We start from the raw sequence: 9,175 nt of genomic DNA, 5'->3' as shown, positions 1-9,175 counted from the left end.
ACGTGATATTAACGTTTGAGTTGCATTTCATGCACTCATCAAAAAATATTCATTTGTTTTTTAACATTGAAAATGATTCATCATTCATGTGTGTCTGAAAATTGCTTAAACTGTTAGTAATTAAAACAGTCACTGTCATCCATGAACGGAAAGATTTCAGCGCTCAACTGCAATAATTAATATGGAAAAATATTGATAAAACACATTTCAATTGCAAATTTTGTTGCTGATATATATTTATTTCCCTGTCGGGGGGATCCGTGGCCGAGTGGTTTAAAGCGTTCTCCGTTACGGATCACTGCCATCTCACCTCTGTCTGCGTGGGTTCGAGTCTAGGATTCGGCCAATGTGGGTATGTGAGAAAGCTTGCCATTAGCTTCTCGTGGGTCAGTGGTTCTTCCCGGGGGTTTCCCGGGTTCTTCCTCCACCATTAATACTTGCCGCCATACATAACCTATCGTGTGCTGAAAAATGGCGTTAAACCCAACAACAACAACAACAACAACAATTTCCCTCTCGGTATCCTTGTACTGTGAACAACACTCCATTTGCATAGATGAGACTTTCACGTATTTTGACAAAATAACATCTGAAAACCTATAGGGCTTGTTTCGTGGATGTATATCATTAATGTGGCTATTGCTAAGTACGGTTTAACAATATTGCTTTCATTTTCGTTTCCTTCGTTGTTCCGAACGACGTTAGCTTGAATCTACGTTTTTGAATTATGTTCCCTATAGCAATTAGTTTCTATCTGCTGATCTGGTTATTGATGAAAATAAACTGGTGATTGTTCATGGTATTGTGACTGATCGCTTTGCTTACATTATCATTGCTACTCTATAACTTGGTAAAGCGTGATATTACTATTTTGTTTTGGTGTAAAATCTTTGTATAAAGAGCATTTTCCTTTCAAGCAGTCACGTCCAACTCTGAATGTACTGTGTTACCAGTCATTGTTCTTAAAGAAAGTTACAAAAAAAATAATAAGTAAAGACAATATGATTTGTAAACTTTTACAAAAAAAATTGTATTTCCCGAGAATACAAACTGAAAATAAGAAACAAACTATCGGTATTGCAAATTAAATCCCAGAAAAGTCCAATAATTAGAGACTCAAGTCTCAGTAGTTTATAGTCCGAAAAGATATTCATTAGAAGTCACGAATAAATAAAAAGAAGTTAGGGCGATGACGTATCTATTATAGCTCACAGTGTGTTAAATCACAGAAAAATAATTCCAGGTTTCAATACTTTATATATTCCAGAGAATGTCTTTATCAATGAATCGTATTAGAACACGTTTGTATTTCCTGTGAAAATAATCACGTGAACTAAAATATAAAATAAATAAAATTCATCCAACATAATAGAGCTTGAAAGTGCTACATGCTAAAGGACGAATTATAAAATCCTCTCAGTTACAATATATATAGTTCTCTACTTGATCTCAGGTCACAATTATCATTTTCTAAACACAACCATTACCTAAAGGAAAATAGCCCCCTAGAATAATCCTGATATTTACAAAACAATAACCTGAATTATGTATAATTCAAGTAGGAATTCCTAAACCTAGACCCGAATAAACATATTTACTTCTTCTATTAATAATAATACTGATTTTAAACCCATGTCTATAGAGAATAATTGAGATATGTATTAGTTGTGTACAATGACTATAATATAAATGCTAATTGGGTCAAGCAGAAATGAACTCAATTTTGGACAAGGTCAGGTTCAACATACAATGTTACATTAAGATAGCAGGTACTGAAATAAAATGAAATAAAACTAACAAACAAATTATACAAAACAATTGCACAAACACAATAAACTCTAAGGGGAACAACTACAACAAATCAGGTAACACCTCATCTGGATAATCTTATACTCTTGACTTCTGAAACTGTACATCCACAAATTAATTCGCCCTTGTAATTTCTGTCAAAAATATTTAGTATAATCTCCCAGACCAAACAACGAGTCTCCTTTTTGACGATTTTTTTTTGCGTTTTGAATATAAGACCACACTAGTAATATCGACTTTAAACGTACATATTTAGGCTCTGCAACGAAAAATGTTACCATTTAATGTGTCATTCGATATATATCTGCAGGTACAAACATATTATTTTCTACAATTGAAATTGATGGGATTGTCTTGGACAACGTTCTTGACCTTGATATGTAAATTTGGTTGTTTTAATGTCTATGGTGGCATTTGGTTTTCAAATTTAGAACTTCATTTCTATATTAAGAACAACATACGTTAGAAAATGATTGAGATCTTTGCAATAATTTAAAGGATACAACTTAATCTGTTAACAAAATAAATAATCGAACTGAGTTTGTCATATAGTACCACCTTAATTTGATAATTCCAGTGTATGTTAACTATTTTAAGTCTGGTCTCGACCAATACAATATGTCCTATCAAACACGGTGTAGTTTACAGCCCGTTAATATATGATTCTGTGGAACACCATGCCAGAAAGAGACGCTGAACACAACAAAAAAGCTAAATCATTTAATGTATGTCTTTAGGGATTCTACTCAGGATTGATTACTAACTGTTCTCTGCAAGATTTTGTTCATTAATGCATATAAAGTGAACTTTCTTTTATAAGTAATACTTGTTCCTTCGCATCTGTATTCACAACACTCAAGACCACCACGATTATAATATTGTTTTTTAACGTTAACATGCCATTCTGTTATTGATTTTATTGAATCATTTTCATTGAGTTTTGCTACAACGTAAACATGGGGCATTCATGTTACATGCGATACGCATGATGTGAAATGGTTTCTTGTGCAAAAACATCAATTCCCCAATACGTCACAAACGAATGTGATTCATAAATATACAGTTTTCATGATTGTACCTGTCGTATATATTGTCTCCAGCATGGGAGAATGTTTTCTTTGGCACAGTTTTTTGTACAATAATGTCAGTATCATATATTTATATATATATATATATATATATATATATATATATATATATATATATATATATATATATATATATATATATATATATATATATATATATATATAATTCTTACTCAGTCTAATTAATATTAACTGTCAGGTGAATATTTTAAATATTGCTTTCAAAATCTTTTATTTCAATCGTTGTACCGTATATTTGTATCTAGGGCAAACAATCGATCAATATTAATTAAATGTAGTTAATTTCATATCATTTCTTTAACATTAAAGTTTTTGTATGGAGGGTGAAATTATACCTATGAAAAATGTGTTCGCAGAACAAATGAATAGTCGTTTCTAAAACTTCAAAAATTTGTATAGCGTATTACCAAAAATATCTGATAGAAAATTGATTTATTTTATGAATGCATCAGCACTTACGTGTTTGTCTTTACTTGTTACAAACATCTTTTACTTCCATGTAGTCGATTATATTGTAGACGTTTCCGTTTTAAAGGTAGGTTAAAATCATTTTTATGTAAAAATGATTCCAACATTTTATTTTAAATTTTGGTGAAAAATCGATATGAATAAAAACATGTTAATTCCCAGGTCAGGATATATTGTTTCCTTGGACAATTTATTGTTTCCAATCCAATTTGCCTTTAATTTTGTTATGTTGCATTGAGGTCCAGATAATAGAAAAATTGCTTGCAATATATACATGGCTTTATGAGAATGTTGAGTACCGTCGATAAGAATTAAAGCATCATCGGCACACTGACCCACTTTATAACCATTTCGTCAAAGATGAATCTACATAAACCAGTATTTTGCTTGAAATATATAGCTAAAATCTCAAAGCCGATCATAAGCAGCCAAAGAGCAAAATGATCCCCTTGGCAACATCCTCTTCCAAGCTTGAATAAATAATGACCTATATCGATTATTTATATGAAAACATTTAGATTTATTACAAAACAGCCGAAACCACATTGGAACAGAATCACCGCAATGGAAAGATTGTATGGTCTGTCCCAAAAAGTTCCAGTTCATTGAGTTTAATGATTTCATCAAAGTCTATTGGCAATAATAAACCATATATAGTTTAATTCTCTAGCTGATCCGTGATATATTTGAATCGACTAGGATTTTCTAGAACGAATCTGCTTTTCAATATATTTGTATGAGTGTTAATGATTATTGATGGAACAACATTTTTAATCCTAGCTGCAATGACTCTTAAAGCGATCTTATATTTAATATTTAATAGTGATATAGGGCTCCATTTAAAAAATATTGTTAGCCATAATTTGTTCACCATTTTAATTAGGTATAAGCTAATTCACGTTATTGTCTTATTTCTCCAAGAAAAAATATATAACATGAAGGCAAATGAAAGCCTAGCTAATTCAAATACACCAATATGAAGCGCAAAATGTATTATAAAGATTTATACCTAAACAGCAAACGTCTATACATTCAATCAACATAAATACAGATATAAGCGACTGATTGCTTGTAATGAAATTAATATAAATATATGTGAAATCAAGAAACTGATCGAAATTACTGCCGATATTATCATCATTAAGAATATACTTGCGTAAACGATGTCAAAACATGAACGTAGTTAAATAACTCATTATACTCCATTTTCTCAAGTATATATGCAAGACATTATTGACTTCTAAACTGAATGTTACCCTCGTTATATCTTTCTACACTAATCTGTATCATTTGAAGACAAAGTATCCACTACCTTTATTTAGAAGCTCAATCAAACAACACAAAGTAAATAAAATGCAATAAAACTAAAATATTATATGCACGACAGTAAAAGCAAAGTAACTATGTTACATAAAAGGAAACAAGCAATATTTTATTAAAAGGAAATTGTTATAGACATATGCCAAAATATGCAAATATCTTGATTATTAAACTTTGTACTATACTGAATAAAGTAATACTTTTTTTAAAAAACAATCATGACAAATGTTTAAAGAAACTATCTGGGTATATTGATATAAAATATATTTCCTATTTAGACATGACTGGTATTTATCACATATTGATTATTACCTTGTTCAATCTTGCCAGTTTAGGGAGTACATTGTCAGCTTTTTGTATTTCGTAAACTACCATTTTCACATGTGAATTCCACTATAGTGACCTTTCGTCTGCTGTGTTATACTTTGAATTTGTTCTCTAAACTGTCTGGTTGAAATAGAAATATTATTCTTTTACATTAATACAGTTATTATTTTAAGGGCTTCGGAAAGACTAAGCATGTTCTTTGTTTTTAAATTCATGAAGAACAATGCCAATGCACAGGCACTAACTAATGTAATTATCTCTCATCTGCAGTATACTAGAAAGTTTAGTGATTTTTTTGCAAAAACAACAAGACATTATATCATGCAAATAAATATACTTATACACAACAAAATGTATTCGAAACATATTAAGGACCTAAAATGGCCAGGAATATTTATTCAATCTATATCTTAACAGATTTTAGAATTATTTACATTATATTAAGAGATTATTGATTATGATATTCCAAAGTAGATATTTTGACAATAGATCTAACATTTAAGGCATATAAAATCAAGGATAACACATTTGTTTTAGGCATAATAAGGAGAAGACCATTTAAAATTAGTCCATGGTCAACCCAAATGTCCTAGGCAAGACGTTTATCAGAAGTTATCAGAAAATATATTAGCAAAAATGTATTTTTTATATATATATATATATATATATATATATATATATATATATATATATATATATATATATATATATATATATATATATATATATATATATATATATATATATATATATATATATATAAGTTCCAAAATTTGTAATTATAGTTGAATTTAGCACACTATTGACGTTTCTTAGAAGCTTTTTTCTCAGCAGCTAAACAATTGCAAATCACTCATTCTCCGCAGTTACACAGCCATTGTTTCTAAGAGGCCCATCCTGGAAAGAAAAGATAACGGATGAAAAAACGAAATGAGGCTATTGGGCCTTATATTAGAGTAATACGTTTAGTCTCATCTTCCCCTTACGATTCCATATTAATTTCGATCTTATATGTTTTTTAATTATTTCTTATTAACAAAAGTATCCTTTAATTGACATAACATATTATTTATCAAGGCTTAAATCAAACATACTTATACAATGCAAGCAGATCTCATAGTTTTCAATATAAAATCCGTTTCATTTCCATGTTTCCATTCCTATTATTTTAATCTAGCAGTCCACCAGTTATAACTACCTCTGTCTATCAAATCGATATACATACATATCTATTGTTAACGTACCTAAACGTCGAAAAACTATGTATGTACTCAATTACAAAAACTAGCAAAGAAACCAAAAACAGTACATACAGACCCGAAGTTATGCATACTGTTGACATTGTTTATTCACTGCATACAATAATTATAATAAGTTTCACACTTTTCATCGCAATCTGGTTGCATTATACTTATAATCCAAGTAATACTGGTGATGCATTCTCATTTGAGGAAAGGTCTACTATAGACAGCTAAATGTTTACTATTGTTTCGTTCTGTCATACTATTTAAAATATAATATTACTCAAACATAATTTGCCATAATGTTAGCGTACCTTTAAGAAGTTCCACTTTCGTGGATTTGCATGTGATGCAGACAAGAGCGGCCTCTTTCTTTTCTCCACAGTCCCAGCACTTCAAGGAGAACAATACATTGAACATGGTATACAATGCAAATAATTATGTCATACAGGTTAGATCATTTTTTATTTGTACTCTATGACGATTTGAAACTAGGTCCGGGGCTAAACTGCACCCGTCACCTTGTCTGCACACACGAGTCCATATTAAATCTCGACTTTGCACACATCACCAAACTATGATACAGTGTTATATGCACTCGTGTGGAATGCACACTGGCAAACTGCTACACAGTACCAATTATTTTCATTTTGTATTAAGCATTCATTCTGCTTACTATTATCAAGTATTCTCCTGCATAATCCAGGGATAGCAACTTCCGTTCTGTCTGATGTATAATTCTCTCTCCCTCTTTATGTTTTAAATAAGAGAAAGCATCGTGATACCATCGGGGATCATAACATATTTAGAGATTACCATTTTCCCAGTGTTAACATTGAAAACAATTTTACATGTCCAGCTATAAAAATGTGTAAATCTCGCTTATAACAAGTTACTAATTAATACGTTTAGTAAATATGCACATCGTAACGGTAATGACGGTAATGACACGACTACTTTGTCGATATTTGGACCAATCAAATCAGATATTCTTCTTAGATATAAGAGTGACTAATGAATTTTGACTAATTAAAAATTATTCATCTGCATTATTTGATTACAAGTCTTTCTTGCATCGGATTGACGGAATACCGATTGTTCGAGGACAAACATATACAGGAAACAAACAAATCGATCATCGATACAGAAGGACAGAACAACTATTCAGGAACGTTTCGAAAATAAGTGGAATCTATTATTTGAAGGTTTGCGTCCCACACTCAGAATCCAATAGCGGATATAGCTTATGATAAAGAACAAACAAACAATGACACTCAGTCAAATCTTGAGATTACGGTTTGCTTTGCTAGAAAATCTTAATCGAAGCTAAAACGAACAACTGATGAACTACATTGATATAGCAAATAACGACTTACTTAACTTTCCAAAATCTCCAATATTATTCTCAAATCTTTCATTTATGCCAGCAAACGGTGTAATTGCCAAATTTCAAGCACATTCCATGAGTGCGTAAAGGAGAAAAGATAGCATTGTAATTAATACAAATAGCTGACACATTAAGGTATCATTGGTTTCAACAATATAAATATAGGAGGGAAACATCTAGATTAAACATAAACCATAACGAAAGAGAGACAAGCCTTTTCAAAAGGGAAAATCCGAAAGCTCACCGCTTTTTATTTCCTACACAAAATTATATGACCCAGCGAATTATGGGTATTCGTTAGTTACAAAATTGATGAAAACATTGACCTATATCTGTACACAAGCCTCCTATTTTCAAAACAACACCAAATTCCCATTTAAAATGAAATACAATCAACATGTACCATCTGAATGATTCAGTATGTATAACTCTTATGTACACAAGTACCCACACTAAATTGGAAGCAAAGCAAGATGCAAGATTATAAACACGACTAACTAAACCTGTTGATAAGTCATCATATCACTACTTTGTAAAAGTATTGAACCAGTTATACAAATATGAATCTTCGAATTTAGTAACAACCAGCATATCACTATCACTGCAATGAGCATAATGATCAACCTCGCTCAGGTTGCAAGCATTTACCTATTTACCTAGGTAAGCTATAATTAAGACCTCTTGTTCTCATACACACACACACATACACACACACAAACACACACACACACACACACACACACACACACACACATATATATATATATATATATAATTGGAACTTCTAATTTATTTCCTTATTTGATCAGTACTGAAACTTTTGTGCACAATTCCTAAGTACAATAATTCTTCGATATGAATGGGTGATAGATCATTTTGTATATAATCTGAAACTATTTTGTTAATTTTTTCTTCAGTTTATGCTATTGCAATAAGGAATTAAATTTGAATCAATTGATACACTCACGTAGATATTTCATGTCTGTAGTTTGGAAATGAGGATATTTATAATGTATAATTTAGACCGAATTTATACCTATTGCCATGCCTACCGGCCTCGCTTTCACATGACCTTGTTCATATTTTTGTCGTATATTCCCCATTTCTGCATTGCACCTTTGTTACAATAAGCTTGCCGTTTATAAACAATACCTGCATCGATGATACTGTCAAGAAAGAATCATACTAACCTTATACTGAAAAAAAAAACAGATATTATATACTGTCATGATATTCAGATTCTATCGCATGCCTATCGATCATCTTTTGGCAACTCCAAACTTAAGAAAAATGCAATAGTGCAATAGAGTATTTTTGTAAAATGGTAATATGCTAATACTTATTGTTAAGAGACATAAATGAAAGTATATATAACTATATTATTTGAGCAACATGCTTACTTAAAGATGTAAAGATGGGTTAAGTGCGACGGGAACACAATAACAATGACAAATAAATAGCAATATATAAGTGAAAGCAATCATCTAGAATGTTTAAAATTTAATATCCAGTAT

General features: G+C 30.7%; 1 long non-coding RNA gene across 1 annotated transcript; it reads right to left on the bottom strand.

Moving 5' to 3' along the window:
* Positions 1–1,002: 1,002 nt before the first annotated feature.
* Positions 1,003–8,306, bottom strand: LOC149770863 (uncharacterized). The gene is made up of 2 exons (XR_016418450.1): positions 6,589–8,306; positions 1,003–5,930 (listed from the first exon to the last, which is right to left on the bottom strand). It is a non-coding gene; the product is annotated as an uncharacterized LOC149770863 (long non-coding RNA).
* Positions 8,307–9,175: the final 869 nt, after the last annotated feature.

This window comes from Sinohyriopsis cumingii, unplaced genomic scaffold, assembly GCF_028554795.1.
Source record: "Sinohyriopsis cumingii isolate HCF-2022 unplaced genomic scaffold, ASM2855479v2 utg002241l, whole genome shotgun sequence".
Classification (NCBI taxonomy): domain Eukaryota; kingdom Metazoa; phylum Mollusca; class Bivalvia; order Unionida; family Unionidae; genus Sinohyriopsis; species Sinohyriopsis cumingii.
Note: the sequence above shows the minus strand (reverse complement) of the source record. Positions and strands in the feature narration are given on the sequence as shown.